The 17,192-nt window shown below is 38.1% G+C and overlaps 1 protein-coding gene across 15 annotated transcripts in view; it reads left to right on the forward strand.

The window, feature by feature from the left end:
* BAZ2B (bromodomain adjacent to zinc finger domain 2B) overlaps positions 1-17,192 on the forward strand; it is a 163,601-nt gene that overhangs the window by 57,122 nt on the left and 89,287 nt on the right. The window contains exon 1 of one of the 15 annotated variants that reach the window (XM_032992637.2): positions 2,936-3,043. The exons of the other annotated variants lie outside the window; for them this stretch is intronic. The gene's annotated coding sequence lies outside the window, so the exon portion shown is untranslated. Of the gene's footprint in view, positions 1-2,935; positions 3,044-17,192 lie in introns of those variants that run through there. 15 annotated transcript variants of the gene reach the window in all.

Raw genomic sequence — 17,192 nt, forward strand, 5'->3', positions numbered from 1 at the left:
ATACTTCAGTATTTTACTCACTGTTACTGTGTGTACTGTTTTTAAAACAGTTTTAATTTTTCATTTGTTTTTCAACATGCATGTTTTATAGATAGATCCATATTCAGTACTCATACTTAGAATTTGTTGTATAGAAACTGATAGTGTTTTTTAAAAAAAATCTGCCAGAAAGACAGTAGCTGTTCAGTTGGGCTCCGCAGGCTGATACTGTGCCATTTTATGGGGGCACGTGCTGATGCATATTTAAGACGTAGCTGGAGTAGTGATTTATTATATCATATGTTTCAGTATCCTATTATGCCTGCTTTATAAACTTAATTTTTTCATGGAGCTGAGGTGTTGGATGCTAGTATTTTAGTATTCTGTAGAATTTCTGTCTGAGAACAGCAGTTGCTGAATCATTATTCTTACTTTTTTGCTGACTCGCTAACATGGAGGTAGTGGGTTGTAGTTCAGTATATTTATCTTCTCAAATAGTTGCACTGGTAGAAAATAAATCCCTGGTTTTAACATTTTGCACAGACTGTTACTGGCCTAGGGTGTGATTCAGCCTGGAGTTCAGGAAGTAGAGTGTGTACCTTCTGTTGGCTGTTTCCAATGTCATATTTTTGTTTCCCTCTCCTTTGTTGCTATCTTAATGCAAAACAGCTGTTCCACAGTAAATATATTTCACATTATGAGCAGTATGGATTGAAATAATTTTAGAAAAATCATCATTGACGAGCTAGAATTTTAACATGTAAAACTACTGTACATGAGTCTTTCTGAGTCATATAATACTTAAATTCATTTTGGCTGTATTTCAGCATGCAGGTTTCTGGAAATCGGTGTAATTCCCGGATTGAGACCATAGATCATTATCTCCTAAATCTTTCTGTGAGAGCTTCTTTCCAGTTATGCTGGTACCAAACTTACACTGATTAAATACAATGTACATTGCTTTTTAAAACTATTTTAAGACTACTGTGAAGAGTTCTGCTGATATTCCTTGTCTTTGTGGAAGGCTTTTCTCATTTGATGGTTTGGATTTTTACTGTTTTCTTGAGGAGCACTATATATTGTTTGACAAGATTGCTTTTTTTGTAAGATGAGTAACAATAGAAAACCAGATGAAGGAAATGCCAAAGTTTTGATGTGATTTTACTTACGGGAATGAGTAGTATCCAAGTGTTTGATTAGGAAATTGTAGCTGTACTAATTGTATCTATAACAAGCACAGCTTTCAAAAGTCTTACTTTGGGTATTGTTTTGGTTACAGTGATCCCTCTTGCTAATGTATCTTACGTCGTTTGGGGAATTGTGATGGCAGTATAGCTCCTTCATTGTCACAAGCTGCATCTTGTAGCTGATACAGATACACTTGTATTTCATGATCTTTCAAGTAATGCTTTCTGTATTTTTTTTCCTCATAGCTATCCTTTGTTCCTTTCTTGAACTTAATGTGAAAAATGGCTGCAATGTATTTATAACATTGTTATTAGAAACTTCTTTATTGTTCTGTTCCTTGATGTGTTTCTGTAGACTTGTTACTTCAGTGTATTCCCTAGGTCGTCTTGTTTCATGCTACAGAGTTTCTGAGACAGGAAGAATTAATTGATTAATATACCCTCTCCGCCTGCCCCCACCATTGCATATTTCCTGTAATATGCGATTAATCTTTTATCTTACTGCATGTGAAAGTTTAAGCCCTTGTGCTGTTGTTTTAGGACACTGTAGCAGTTTCACTAGCATTGACTTGTGTATTAAGTTGACAGTATTTATCACTTAAAGAAATTATGTCTTCTGTCAGTGGACCAAATACTTTACTCTAGTTGCTTAGGAGTAGCAAGCATTTTCTTCCGTTAACGATATTTTTGTGGGGAGTTATTGCTTGGGGCTTTTTCTTGTTTTTCATTTTAATTTTCATAGCAGCCCATGGCCCTCTAAGTTCCACTATGAAAATCTGTTTTTTAAACTAGAGCTTGTTGAAATTAACTATTGGAAAGATTATAGGTAAGAAACAACTACCTTTTCTCATTGGATCACTGCCATGTGTCTAGTCCATATGTGATTAATTTTCTGAGGATGGAAAGTGCTAGGAAGCTATTTTAAAAAATGACAGCAGCAACAACAACAACAAAAAAGGGCATTTTTTAATTTAAAAATTATGTTCAATAAGTTAATTTTGATAGTTTCTGAATAGTGTTAGTAGATTTCTTTAATTGTACTTTTTTCGGAGATTGCCTAAATTCTGAACACAGTGATTAGCATTTGTTTTTTTCAGTTTCAGGTTTTTCCGGGGTTGATTCAGGTTATCATTTCATAGCACTTTCTCATACCGAAACAACTTTATGAGCAGTTTGTTCTGTTTGTGTGCATACATAAGCATCATTTAAAAGAAAATATTTTTTTGGAGCATGGCTTAAAAAAGCAACCAAATATGGCATTGATGACTACGTAACATTGTGTAAATAAATCCTTTCATGGTGTAATCATTTCTGTTTTCTGCTGCTTCGTTGCTTCCTGTAATTAAAATACAGATACACATGTTATTAGGACGGCGTACTTCACCCTTTGGTCACGTGAGCATGTGTGTTTACTAGTGAGCTCAGTGCTCCACCTGCCTTTCAGATTGTTTACCAGGAAATCAAGATGTGTAAACTGCAGGAAGTACTATTTGACCCTCTCCGACAGTATCTCATTACAATAATTGCTGATCTCTGAATAAGACAGCCATGTTTTGTGTGTAACACAGAGGGAGGTTGTAGTAGATTTTTAGATGCTTCCTCAAATACAGCTTTGTAAGTGCTTGCTTGAATTTCGTTTTCAGGGTAGCTTTTCGCAATAGATGTCTGGTGACCTTTGGGCTCATCAAAGCTCGGGCATGATAGCATGCATTCTTTCTTCCTTCTTGACTGAAAAAAAAAAAAAACAAAAACAAAAACAAAACCAACCAAACAACAAACAAACCCAACACGAAAACCACGGCTTGCTGTGTTGGAGTGCTGTCATTGCTCTGTAGCGACAGGATAATGGCTACTTCCTGATTAAACCACTCTTCACAGTAAGCTGTTAATGTTCTCTATTATTCTGTAGTGCCAAGTGTTCAGTTCTTTTCTTCTGTGCTTCTTCCTCTCCCCCTCCCTCTCTCTTTCCCAGGTTAATAGTTTGAAGTGTTTATAGGTTGAAGAAAGAATATATAGAGTTGAAATTTTTTTTTTTTTATTCTCAGACAGACCACTGCTTTTTTGTAATGCTTATCAGATAGTAGTGATGAGCAAATATATCTGATTTGCATGGGATTGAAAAAAAATTTAAGTCTATTTAGGTGTTAGATGAGTAGTATTTATGAAAAATTCTGAATAGTCATTGGACAAATACAGTAACAAAATGCATGTTTCGTGCACGTTGTCAAGTACTGGTATTTCATACCTTATCATTTGCAGAACTGTTCCATGTCTAACATAAACTTAGTTTTTAAATAAAACAAAACTGCCTTTTTGTCAGCTTTTCTTATAGGAATAGGAAATGTGCCTTTTCTATATTTATTATAGTTGATGTGTTATTTTTACTTCAAGTAATTTTTCATCTCTTGCTGATGAGGACTAGGTGGATATCACTCTGCACAAGTCCAGTTTTATTTTGCTCTGAGTATCAGCCTAGCGGATTTCACATGGTAAAACAATGGTTAAAGTGCGTTTTTGGCCTTACTCTCCTCTGTTAAATGAGTCTACAATGAATTCTTTTTTTAAGGTTGGCCTTTTAAAGTTGCTATTATAAAGGGCATAGAATTTGCAGTAGTGCTGTACATACCACGATAAATGTTACTGAAGTTCTATACCAGGTAATACCAGTGCATGTTCTTGGTTATTTTGTTAAAGTTTAGAAAGGTGCTAAGTCAAATTTTGCAGTTCCAACACAAATTCATATTAAAATAATATTGTGCTCTTGTTACAAAAGACTACTTTTTTTTTTTGTAAACTAGTATGAAAAAATGTGTAGCTAATTATTAATCAAAACCATTGTTGTTTTTCAAAATGTCCACTTTTTCTATAATCATATCTTAATATGGAAGTAAAATTAGGTACAGTTTAATTTATAATAGGAGGTATCTGCAGTGTTGAGAAACACTTGAACTGAAAATGAAACCTGGAAAAAAAATTATGATTCAGCTAAAAGAAATAATTTCATAGTAGATAGTTAAAATAATAAATATTTTCAAATTAAATAGCTATTATTAAAGAACTTGTAGACAGCATATGCAAGAAATCTGTGTTTGCTCACACTATGAGGAAAAATAAGTAGGTGAGGAATAGAGGCAGTGTTCCTCCAAGCTTGGGGTAGAAAGAGGTTTTTGGAGATTGTTGACATATTAGCTCACGTTATATATAGAGAAAAGGGTGGGGACAATAGAGTGGCTAGAGCATGTAGATACAGGTTTATTTTGAGGGGAACAAGGCAGGAAAAATGCCATGGGGAAGAAAAGAAGAGGGATTCAACCGACATTAATTTGTTCAAGGGCTTCTGTTCTCAAGAGGTGGTGAAGACATGGTATTTGAAAACACTTGATTTGCACTTTTTTCCCCTCAAAATACTTATCCATGTATTCTGAGGATTACTGAGGAATGAGTGCCAGTGAGCATTCTTTGTGAAGCTATGACCTCTTCATGTTGAGAGCATTAACTGCAAAATACTGGTTTCATGGGATAGCCTTAGGTATGATGCCTCCTTAACATTTAACAAGCCCCTTAATGCTGGCTGCCTCATTGGAAAGACCGGTGACCTGGAGTACAGTCCTACACTAATCTGTTTTATAAAAGAAGATTACATCAGTTTTTTAAACACAATACTGAATTGCTTCTGTTACTAAATAAAATTTTACATAATTTCATATTCTAAGTTACAGCAGTGCATAACATTGACAATGCCTATGAAATGTCCTGATTTGGATGCCAGAAATACATGTTTGCACTCCCCCGCTGTCTAGCTGGCTTGTACCCTGGTCAGTTTTTCCCAATGTCCTACAATCCTGGTGTTTTAAAAATGTTTCCCTTGCTATTTTTTAAATTTTTTTTGCATATTCCGTCTCTGTAGAGAGTCTTAAAGCTCGGTGCCTCACAGCTGAACTTGTCTTGAAACTTTAGTTTAGCTTGCTTGACAGAACTGCTTTCCTGTAAAACAGGAGGGACAGCCCTGATGGGTGCTGCTGGAGCTACTGGTTCGTGGGCTGCCTTTTGATTCCTGTCAGTTCTATGTCCTGTGGGGAAGAGGGAAGGGAGGTGGTAGAGTGGTGGTGGGGCATCTGGAGTCAAGGGATACAGCTGTTCTTGCTGCACAGAGAAGGGCAGATCGCAATCTGGAGTGCAGCCATGGGTCCTCACCGCACGCTTCTTGTTGCCATCCTCTTGCAGTGAATGCTGTGTGGCAGGAGTTGGGGCTACTTAGGCTTCCTTCATCCTCACCCTGCAAAAGAGCTACAGTTTTGTCTGTTACTCAGATATGACCATCATATACCAGAATGCCTTTAAAATCTGAAAAAATAACGTATGGGAATACTGTGTATCATTCTTTAAATGATTGTCAGCCTTTGCCAAGAAGACAACACCTGATACAGCTAAAATGGACTCCTGTATTTTAACTGGTATTCTTTAGTAATGTAGGAAAATGTAATGTTTAGCATTTGGCTTTGTTAGAAGCCTGAAATCTAGATACATATTCTGACATGTACCTTTGTTTTTGTAGGTAGAAATATAGACGGTTTATTATCTTCTTTCTCTCCAGTATGTGGAAATAAAAATGCAATCTGACAGGTTTTTTATGTCTAACCACTTCCTTCAAGTGTGTAAATAACAGCGAGATGTCAGATTTGCATCTGCTTGGTTTGTAAGAATAATATTTGTGAATGGAGTCAGCAAGGATATTCTTCTAACATGGTAATAGCTGCCATGGCTTCTGTTGAGGCTTGGTTTTATTTCTTTGTATCTTAAGAAACCCATTATTATCCCTTCTAGTTATTCTCCTTACCTAAACTCCAGTGGACTTGGAATTTTTGTCATTTTGTTTTGCTTAAATGTCTCATTTTTTATTTTTTTTTTTTTTTTAAAGATCATAATGCTTTAAAACTGGGAGAAAGAATGAACAAATAACCCAAGAAAGATATTTTAGAAATGAGGGTGGATGCCAATGATAGAGTTGACTTATTCTGTTCTACGCTAGTTATCGATTTACTTCCTTCTAGAACTGGTTCTGGGTTTCCAAAGAACTATGTGAGTGGAACCTCATGAAAACGTGGAAACCATATATCTGTGTCTCAGCCTTGCTGCTTCAGACTGTCAGTGGGAACCATTGCGTTCCTGCTAGATGACACTACAAGGTGATTTAAGAGCTTAGAAAGGAGGAGTTAGCATTCCTCAATGGTGTTTTTGTTTTTGTTTTTGTTTTTTTTCAGTCAAGGTGCCAAAACTCACATAATGACGAGAGGCTGATAGACCCCTATTCACTATCATATGGACCACAACTAGTCTTCGTTGGCATTGGAGAGCTGCATGTAGTTTAGATTTTTGGTTTTTCCCTTTTTGTTTAAATGTAAAACAGTATTAATGTTAGAACAGTGAGACTGAAGCTTGGTGCTATTCTAAAACCTGTGCATAGGACCCAGTGCAAAGCTCGAGACTGCTACAGGTACACATTCAAAAGATTTGTTTCTTCCGAATGCTTTTCTGTAACTCTGACTTAGTATCCAATAACTCAATTCTCATCAAGAGTATGCTGACTGCTTTAGTTTTAAAAATTTTTAAAGGAGTAAAATAGTGTCTTAAATTGTTAGGATGAAAAAAATTGTTAAGTTGCAGCAGCTAACGCAGACTAGACCATTTCATATGAAGGAGTTTGATTAAGATCCTTGCCCCTTCTTACTGGTTGGAGTATAATGAGGTATTATAGTAGTCTGTAAATTTAGGACTGCTGGGTAAAGGAGTAGTTCTCTCTGCATCTTTATTGTTTGGAAGTTTTACAAGGGAGTGCCCATGAACTAGTTCTGAGTTGGTTACTTTGACTCGTGGAGTTCCTACACACAAATAGATATCTGGGTTTGTAGTTATTTTTTCCCGAAATTATCTTTCCCGTAGCTTATGTTTTTAAAGTTTAACTGTTTAGATGGGCATTTTCTCTGCCCACTCATTTCTAATGCACTTTTTTCCCAGCGTGAAGCAAAATAATACCGGGTAGGCAAAATATGCTGTTTGTAGTGAGTTTTTTTGGGCCGTTTTTGTATACGTGTGCTAGAGCAGATACATTAGGTTTCACAAAGTTAGCCTTCTATTTAGTGCCTTCTATCATTCTTTAGCCAAGATAGTCAGGGTTCAGTTAGGGAAATATTAACCAGCATGTTTGTCACAAGCATGAATTTTAACACTTTTGAATGTTAACGATTTCCAGACATGCCTTTGGCAGTTTTTGCCATCAAAGCTTCAGCAGGGCAATTTCTCTGTAAGTTTTTCTCAAGCTCTGTTGGTGCCTGTAGTTGGAGCTAGGCCTAGATTTTGAGTTTGAGGAGATAAAGTCTGGCTTTTGAACCATGGGAAGAGGTGTACAACACAGTGGCTAAAATGGAACTGTGTTTCTAACTGACAAAAAGCAGAAAAGCTGAAACTGCTTCTGACAGATTGAAGGTCAGGTTTTGGAAAAGCACAAATAAAGGCATTGGCTTCAGTCGTCCCAGTTTTGAACTTGTTGGCCACAGTGTGTATTTCTCTTTTGGATTATATTTTCTGTTTAGTTCTGTGTCTCCCCTGAGGCAGCTCCAATAGAGTTAAAATGCTTGAAGTTACTATCTTGTGCAAGTGCACTGACATGTGTATTGGTAGGAGATGAAGAAACAGATCTTGAGATTGAAAAGATTTATTGAGCTCTTAAGCAGGATTTATTTGAAATAAATACATACTTTGACAGACAGGAAGATGTTTTATGTTTAGGGATTTTCCTTAATATGAGGTGAGTTTTAACAGGTGTTTTGCACACCGAATATCTCTTCAATTAATACAATGTTTTATTTGAGACCTGTTGCTTTTGTAAAATACAATGCTCATTAAGAACACAGAAATGGATTAGAAAATTGTGGACGAATCATACAATGGTCAGGAATACCCAGCTTCTAAGCAACGCTGCTTTATCCTGTTTGACTCTTTAGTAATAAATGCCATTATATAGTACTAATGAAAGTTCATGTTGAGAGCTACATATGTAAACAGTTGATTTCAGAATATAGGTATTAAGCTGATTTAGAATACAGTCTGCATAGATTGCTTTTCTGTTGTTTATATTGTTGATTTGGTGCTAATATGCAGTTGTTAAGATAATTTATTTAAATGTAGCTGAACTACAAGTTTCTTATAATTTTAGGACTCCTAAAAAAATTAGAAGAGACAGTATTTTTTTTTTTTGTTTAAAACTTGACTCTCATTCATGTTTAATCAAAATAATAGATCTGGGAATGTAGTGGCTGTTTCCCTTACCTGCATCTGCAGGTACTACTTGCCTCTCTTGGAGTGTTAGTCTAAAAGGTGAAGTGTTGTTGCCATTTTTTTTTTCAGTTGTAGAGCTGGCAATGGAAACATTTTGTACAATACTAATTACAGTTATGATGACAGGAATTTTTATGAAGTATAAATGTAAAATACCAGTGTAATCATTTGACAGCAGTTTCAGAACTTATTACAAGAAATTTAAACTTAGTTCTTGAAGGTGCCCTTAAGTTGACTGTTATTTGAACTCCATTCAGTTGAGCAAAAAACAATGCAAAATTTGGATATTACTTTTTGTTTAGCTAACAGGCTGTTAGATAATAGACTCTTGTATATCATGCACGTAACTTTATAAACACACTAAGATCAACGTAAGGAAAAATAAAAGAGCACTAGTTGAGCTCAGTAGAACACTTACAGTAGCCAGCTACCCCCAAAAATTGCTTCTACTTGCATTTAAAAATAAAATACAGTTCAGTGAAGTGTCCGTAACATTGAGAATTATGTGTAAAGACTTCAGTGAGTCAATTCTGTGTTTATTTAAAACCAGCTTATTCTGCTAAAATAATCAGGTTTAATTAGAAGTGCTTTGCTGAAAGGAGAATTACTTACATGTCCTTGGACAGCTGCTATTTTACTGCATGGAAATTGTCAAAATGTTGGGGTTTCTGTTTTTACTCCCCCCCTCCCCCCACCTGTTTATCTAGAAAAGTCAGAGACAAAATAGCTGCTATTAATCTTTCCCAACTGTTTAGATGACAGTGCAAGAAACTACCATTGCTTATTCAGGTCTGATTCATCTTGATAAATATATGGATACTGATTTGTCGAACAAACCCAGGGGGGATGTGCCCGAGCGGAGCGCGCCGATGCCCTGGGCACAGCAGCGGGGGCCCGTGGCGGGTGCCTGCAGGCCTCCCCGGGTGGTCCGCAGGCCCCGGGGCCCCTTCGCTTGGCGCCCTCGGAGCTGCACCGGGACCTGCCGGTTCTCCCGCTGCGCCTCCGGCACGGCCTGATGAGGGCGAGCGGTAGGCCGCCGGCCCAGGCCCTCGCCATTCACCCAACGGCCCGTAGGCGCCGGTACAGCGAGAGGCTTCTGGCGCCAGCCATTGCTGTCTGCAGCAGGACACCAGAAGTTCCTGAAAGGCAACTCCTGAAGAAATTTCCCCCCGAAATTGCCAGAAGGAGCAGCCTGGTTAACTGCTGCAACAATTGCTCTGCCCGTCAGCTGCCTCGTGTGCTGCACTGTCATAGGCAAGGTCAGAAAGCTCTAATGTGGTGTATGGAGCCCCGTTACCTATGTGACTTTCACCTGTTTTCACATTCATTTTAAAAGAGATTATTTTGTAGTTAGTATTCCTTTCACTGTTATTTACAATACATAACTACTATGGGTAAGAAATTCTTAGTTATGCTCAACTAAAATACCATTTTCATTTTTTCAATCTGTTGTTTTCCCTTTCTTTTAGAGAAAGATAAGGAGAACAAAACTAGGAGGTAGATATGTTACCAAGTGGTATATATCTGGATATTAACATTAAAAACATTCGAAAGTGCTGTCCTAAAACCCCCGTATGTGGGCTACTGTCACATGGTAATAAAAGTTAATTATGCTCTTTCCTTTTTACCATTCTCAGTGGTGGTATTTAGCAAGCTAAAAAAAAAACGTTGACTGCAGGACACTCCTGTATCATAAATCTTGAAAAAACTTGTCAGAATTGTCCCATGAATGACTAGGTCACTTGAAAGTATGATACAGATTCTCACTGAACTTCATGAATGGAGATTTAGATGGAAAGAGCATTTCTCACCCGGTTCTTACAGAATGAAGTGTGTTTAGGCTTTCTTTACTGAATGGAAAATATCTTTGAGAAAAAATTAAGAATATAGAGGGAAGATAAACTTTTTTGCCAGGCATCTATTTAAGTATGTAATTATTGGAGATTAAGGCATAATCTCACAGGCTCACAGGCAATTAAGTGAAATGATTCTATGTAAACTAAAAGTAAGTTGGAAAAGCCAAATCCAGTTCTTCATATATGTAGAGCTTTCTAGTGCTTGAACGATCCAGAGAACTCAGGCAGATTAGAAAAGCAGGTAGTGTCAAAAATTGACTGGATCACAGTGACTTTAAAATAGCATTAATTTGGGAAAAGATACACATCTTAACCTAGTATATGACCCTGTTAAGCTCACTTGCTTTGCTGGGGAAAAAGTTCTTGGTGCTTTTGCCATTCAAACAACTGAGCTATTTTTTCACAGCTGGCCTGCTGTATCCTATGGAAAATGAACACCCCAGGAGCTTCTGTTGGTATTAATGAAACGAGAAGGTATTTACAACAAGGCAGTGTTCTTCCCTTTATTATTACTGGACCATGGTTTTATTGGATATACTTCAAGTTGGAGTGAAAACAGCAAAAGAGGAGTACACCTAGCCGTCCACACAGTTAAAGTACAAAATGACCAGTTAATGAAGATCTTAGCAACAAGTCCCCAAGTGTTTAGTCCTGTGAGGCCCAGGAGCTTCCTCACCTAAAGTTGCCAGTGCAGGATATCTGTCTTTTACTATTAGAATGTCTGATGTCTTTAAGGCAATGAGGGTTATGATTCGAGTCAGAGAAATGAAAAGTAACGGTTTTTATTTCACACTTCTGATTTTAATGGATTTCTTTACAACATGGGTGTTCAGACGCCCCTTCCCTCTTCTTTCCTGTTAAAGTCCAGTCAAAGCAATCCTTTGTGTCAGTGATAGTATTTTGGCACTGAAGTTTGACTGCCTTAAAGACCTGCTTGAGAAGTGTATCTGAAAGAGACTGCTGCTGCACGTCACTGGTCATTCTGGTATCTTAGTTTCTAAAATGACACTACCCTTTATTATCCCTTCTTGGTAGGTGAGGAGAAGGGTAATGATAGAAATGTCCATCCATACTTCCATGAGTTCTAAATGCATTTCCTCGTCTCTGTGAAATATCTAGGTATCTTGTTCATAAGTGGTGCATAGCTGAATGAAATAATTAGCTTGATAGACATCAGCAAGTAAAAAATTCAGATGCATGATAACTTGTAAGCAAAATAATATGGAGCGTGACACTGAGTAATTATATGCAGGAATGCTTGTTTCATACCTTAGATAAAGTTGTAGATATGAGCAGGGAAGACATCCAAGTGATTCTCGGGAAAAGAACCTGAAAAAGTAGAATTTTTCAGTTTAGACAGGTGGATAAGAGAACAGGATATGGATAACTGTGAAAGAGGGTGATGGAGTTTATTCTCAGTCACATAATGCTAGACTAGGTAGTGGCCAGATAACATATTACCGACTAGCCCTGTTTATCTTAATAGTGCTTGGAAACTGGGGGTCTGATGTTCATAGTGCTGGGAGCATAGCAAAAAATTAGGTTTGTAAGACTGTAGAGCAAAATATAATTATTACGAGTCTTTCAACATATGCTGCCATGTCAAGGAATACGTTGTAAGAGCCCCCCTGCTCTGCCCGCCTATCTGAGTTACTTTCTTGAGATTTCCTACGTGAAGCCTACTTACATGTATTTATGGGTTTAGTTCAGAGTTTTCTTTACTATAAACTGCAGTGAAATGGGCGTATTGACAAACTATTGCCAACAAAGAAGCAATGCATTGTCTTTTTAGCTAAGTGTTAAAAATTACCTCATTATCAAATGACTGGATAAATTGGGCACAAAGGTATCGTGCATTATAATTCTTCATCTTAATATTCTGATTGTTTTTGCAGCTATCCTTAGAAATGGAGTTTTTGTCTGACAGAGCCAAATAGTAATTTCTGTACAAAGCATTCTAGCAAAATTGTTCACTTCCAATTTATTTTCTGTGCTTTTTCAACACTTACTAAATTTCAAACTTCTGTTGCCATAGGATTTCTAATGTGGGTTTCTGTTAGCTATTTCAGAGCTACTCGAAGAAAGATTGTTGTTTTTTTTTTTGCTTTGTATGAAAAAAACATTGAGTATCAGTATGTGAAGACTGAATAATGCTTTATCATTTAAAAAATTATAGAGGTAGATGTAGATATAGTTTGCTCAGTGCCCTTACAAACTCAGGTAATAGTATAAAACACTATTAGTCTTGCTTCTGTAGAACAAGATGTAGTAGTACTAGAATCTAGTGCAGATGAACCAAGTATCAAAGTTTCATAATCACAATATGAAAAAAATAGTTATGCAGGGAATTAAAGATTGGCTTTTTACACAGAAACAGGAAACATCTTTTTCTTCTGTTTAAGCCGAACTGTCATGCACAAAAATATAATCCTTAAAAACTGATACTCATTCCAAGTCAGTATAAAATATTGCAGTGATACGTTTCAACAAGGCCAAGGGCAGGGTCCTGCCTGTGGGTCAAAGCAATCCCACGCACAAATCCAGGCTGGGCGAGGAGTGGCTGGAGAGCAGCCCCAAGGAGAGGGACTCAGGGGTGTTGGGGGTTGGAAAACTGCCTGCAAGCCAGCACTGTGTGCTGGCAGCCCAGAACCCCCCCGTGCCCTGGGCTGCAGCCAGAGCAGGGGGGGCAGCAGGGCCAGGGGGGGGATTGTCCCCCTCTGCTCCGCTCTGGGGAGACCCCCCTGCAGTGCTGGGGCCAGCTCGGGGGCCCCCAACAGCAGAAGGACCCGGAGCTGCTCGAGCGGGGCCAGAGGAGCCACGGAGATGCTGGGGGGGCTGGAGCAGCTCCCCTGGGGGGCCGGGCTGAGAGAGTTGGGGGGGTTCAGCCTGGAGAAGAGAAGGCTCCGGGGAGCCCTTCGAGCGGCCTCCCAGGGCTTAAAGGGGGGGCGGGAGAGGGGGGGAGGGACTCTGGGTCAGGAGGTGGGGATGGGACGAGGGGGGACGGTTTTGCACCGAAAAAGGGCAGATTTAGGTGAGCTCTGAGGCAGAAATCCTTCCCTGTGCGGGGGGGGAGGCGCTGGCCCAGGGTGCCCAGAGCAGCTGTGGGTGCCCCCTCCCTGGAAGGGTTCAAGGCCAGGTTGGACGGGGCTGGGAACCCCCTGGGCTGGGGGAATGGGGCCCTGCCCGGGGCAAGGGGATTCGAACTAGATGTTTGAGGGTCTCTTCCAACCCAAACCATTCTGTGTTTTTTTTTGTTTGTTTTTTTTTTTTTTTTGGTTTGTTTTTTTTTTTTTTTTGTTTGTTTGTTTTGTTTTGTTTTGTTTTTTCTCTTTTTTTCTTTTTTTTTTTTTTTTTTAAACTTTTTTCTTGTAACAGAAGGTTTTGTGAAATGTCAGTTCTGAAATGATGAAACATTTGTTTGACAGAATCTGGTGGAATTGCCTCTTTTGGGCGCTTACTGAAGTAATGCCAGAGAATCCTTGCATTTGAATGTTCTTCAGATAATATTATTTCAATTTCTGTGGTCATGACAGAGTCTAGGCTCTGCACCAATTTTAAGTAGTGCCAATACTTATTGGCTGTTCAGAATATGCTTAGAGGTATTGAAATACAGATACGTAGTTCCATTCTCTGCGCTCTGTGAGCTGTGTCTCCACAGAATTGCACTGTACCAATGTCATCCTTCTGTCTAAAGCATGAGTGTACAGCTTTCCTGTTGGCAAAAGTAAATTATACGATGGGATTCTTTTTGTGTCACTGAATTGAAAATTTTCTGAGCTGCAAGGTGTGGCTTATGCAGATTAATTGTATTAGCAGTCTGTTTTTGTAGGGTGAGTATTGCTGATTGAAAGTGTGTACATCTGTGTAAGAAGCTATCTTCACTAACCTATTTCTGTTTTTTGGCGGTGGTGGTGTTAGCTTTTCTGGTTCTAACAACACAGAAGTGGAAATAACAGAAGTTGAAGGGGTGCTTATTTGAAGTAAGTTGTGACTGCTAGGCATACATGTATCAAGTTGATAACCTCCTACAGAATAACAAAGAATACAGATAGGTTTGCTTTTTATGTATTTAAACCAGGCTCTTAGCGTTTATATTCTACATTTGTAATGTTTGTTTTAAGTAGACTTGGGTAACTTCAACATTGAGTCCCAGCAGTGCTGTGTTGCCTGATGGGTACCTGGTATGGCCATTCATTTTTTGTGGTCCAAATGGGATAGACTGTATTTTTTGCTCTGCATTATGCAGCTTTCAGGAATACGTTCTGAGATTTATCCAGAAGCAAGCATCATGGAGGATTGTAATTTCACCTGACCTGTGTGCCCCTTCTCCCTCCATGGAATGTAAAGGAACTGAATTATAATGCCCTCTGTCATTCATAAGTGCTCTTTCTTTACCATAATCATGAAGATCATGAAATGTGTGAATGCAGAAGTATTCTAAATGAGGTTTATTTATAACTAAAAATAACACAATTACTTGTATAACAGGAGAAAATAAGATTGCGAGTTAAAACTTGAGTGGCATGTATCATTTAATGATGAGTTTATCTTGTGAGATGGAGTCAAACAGATGCATTTTAAAAAATGTCATATTTTATCCTGAGTCTATTTAAAAAGGCCAGTGTGTGTTTCCAAATAGTACAATGGCAACTTAGTCCCTTTTCTGTTTCCCTTTTTTGTCAGGTCAGTCCCGACTCAGTTGTGCCAAACCTAATAACTTGGATCTGCTTTTAAGTGGCTTTTAGTAAGCCATCTTATGTGGGTAAAGACTGTTAAACATTTGTGGAATTGTGATATAATGGATTCTGATGCAATAAACAATGAGTTATTATACCACTGATTTGAGTCTGGCCTGGTATTAGAAACGTGAGGGGTATAAAGGGTTTAGAGCATAATGCAGAAATATACCCTGTGCCTTGCACAGTGTAGCTGACAGTCATATACTAAGGTTACTTGTGGGTAAAAGTGTCTGTGTAGTTGGTATGATACCTCTGAAATATAACCCAGTCTTGCTGTTGATTTACTAAAAAAAGCTTGATTGTGTTGGTTGATTTACTACAAAAAGCTTGATTGTGTTGGTTGATTTTTTACTAAAAAAAGTTTTATTGTGGTGGCTTTTTTCCCGAGGTAATTTTATGTAAAGTGCTTAAAGTCTTGAAAGTGGCATAATTACAGTGAAGTTATGACAAACTTGGAATATTTAGTATTTAACCTGGCCTTTAAGGCTTGTATAGAATTTGAGACATGTAAAGTGAATCTCATTAATCATATTGACACTTCATCTCAGATGTCTGAAACATCATAGCAGTAGTAGACTGTGTGTTCAAAGGTCCCTGACCAGACTTTGTCACTAGAGCGGGGAGCATCACTGGGAGCCTCCTGTGTCTGTAGTTTGTTTGTAATGAACTGTACCCGTTCCTGTGGGTGCTACACTTCCTTCTCTGTGAAGTTTTGGTCAGGGTACTTGGTTGCTTTGTGTAATTTTTTTGGCATGACACTGCTTTTACACCCATTCCTCCTTGGTTCTGTGGCCTTTGTGACATCACGGTGTGGAACCCATGGGTGTTGCTTGGCCTGCAGGGCCACCCCCATGGCCAGCACACGTGCTCTGCGTTTACTTTCTGTGCGCTGACCTTTTTGGGCTTTGACCCACTTTGAGGGAGAAGAGTGAGGTGACGCGTTTTACTTCATAAAATGAAACTGCATTTCAGATTGGCAGTGAATTCTATTGTGCTGGACTGTCTGTTCTGAGAGACTATAACGTGCTTCCCTTCAGCAGCTGTAAGATCTTCAGCATTAGAGCACTCATATTGACTCAAGAAATAGTCATGGACAGTCAAGACTATGATACAGTATGATTAAATGCCTTGCTGTAAGGCAGGAGAACACCAGTTGTTGTGGGAATCTTCTCCCATTGGCTGTCAGTTGTTAAAAATTCCACTTGGCCATTGAAGAAGTATTTTTTTACCTCTGCCCTTCCAACTTCTTTTTCACTGTGTTAGAGGTAATCATTGAAATAATGAAGCAACACATGGGAGTGTAGAGGTTAAATGGGAAGTTGGAGGTAAGTCTACTGTTTACATTTTCCCAGGATTCACTTTATAGTTTTCACACATCCTAACTAAAATTGATAGGATACTATTATATCCATGATAATATCCTTTGAAGGGAGTTACGTGTTAAAACCTGTTTAAGAGTAAGAATGGGGTTTTTTTCTATGTTAATATACATTTCAGCAAATGTTTTAAGCATGGAATTGGTAAGTAATTTAAAGAAATTTCCCCTTGTTAAACGTGAAAATGATTTGATTGTTGTTTCCTCTAGTAAACTTTTGCCTATTTGTAGTGTCCTTATTTTTATTATATTAAACATTAGTAGTTTCCGCCCTCCCCCCCTTTTTTTTTTTAAGAAAATACAACATTTTCTTTGTATAAAGCTGCACATACTTCCTGCCTTTGTTCCTTTTAAAGGTGAGATTATTTTCTGTTTTTGTTGGGCTCAGTTGCATTAGTAATTATTACTGTGGACAATTCTGGGACACAATAAAATGTCAGGTGTGTGATTTTCTGCCCCCCCCCCCGTTATTCAATTTCTCTTTTACAAATATGAGAGTTTTAAAAGCAATCATGAAAGTTCATCATAAGTATTGACTGGCAAAAATGGAACAAATGTCTAATTTATACTTGAGGTTAAAAAGAATATGGATCTGCTGTAAATGGCATGGACATTTTTAGTCACAGAATGCATTAGGTCTACAGTATAATTATTGCTGATCCTAACTAATGATTGTTTCGGGGATTATCTCTTTCGGAGTCAGCCATCTGCTGTGGTTAGA

This window comes from Tyto alba, unplaced genomic scaffold (genome assembly GCF_018691265.1).
Source record: "Tyto alba isolate M040663 unplaced genomic scaffold, T.alba_DEE_v4.0 Super-Scaffold_7, whole genome shotgun sequence".
Taxonomy (NCBI): Eukaryota; Metazoa; Chordata; class Aves; order Strigiformes; family Tytonidae; genus Tyto; species Tyto alba.